The sequence below is a fragment of the Nothoprocta perdicaria genome, unplaced genomic scaffold (genome assembly GCF_003342845.1).
Source record: "Nothoprocta perdicaria isolate Ctin4 unplaced genomic scaffold, notPer1 scaffold_47, whole genome shotgun sequence".
NCBI classification, from domain to species: Eukaryota; Metazoa; Chordata; class Aves; order Tinamiformes; family Tinamidae; genus Nothoprocta; species Nothoprocta perdicaria.
Window position 1 is genome coordinate 441,311 of NW_020455721.1, and position 442 is coordinate 441,752.

Here is a 442-nt window from a genome sequence, read left to right on the forward strand (position 1 = left end):
AAGCTGGCATCGTGCCGCCCCGCACCGCGGCCACTGCCCCTCGCTTTATGCTTTGGCCCACTGTAATGGACACGTCTGCCACGCTCACTTCCCAACGCCCAGTGTCCGGGTGGCAGCCACCGCGGCTCAGTGCCATGTGGACAAACGCAGACACGACAGAAAAACCCAAACGCAATGGAGCCAAGAGCGGGGCCGAAGGCACGGCTGGGTGCTCATCCTCGCTCCCCGTGAGCACACACGTCCCCTGTGTGCAACCCGACGGGCACCTTGCGGTGCCCCGAAACACCCCGCGTGCCAGGGCACCCTGTGGGACGGGGGAGCGAGGGGCGGCAGCCACAAGGCGGGATTGGGGCTGCCGCCCTGGGGCGCTTGGCCCGGGGCTCCCCTCGGGCGGCGGCGGGGGGCGCCAACGGCCGCGCCATGGCGGCAGCCCCACGGCCGC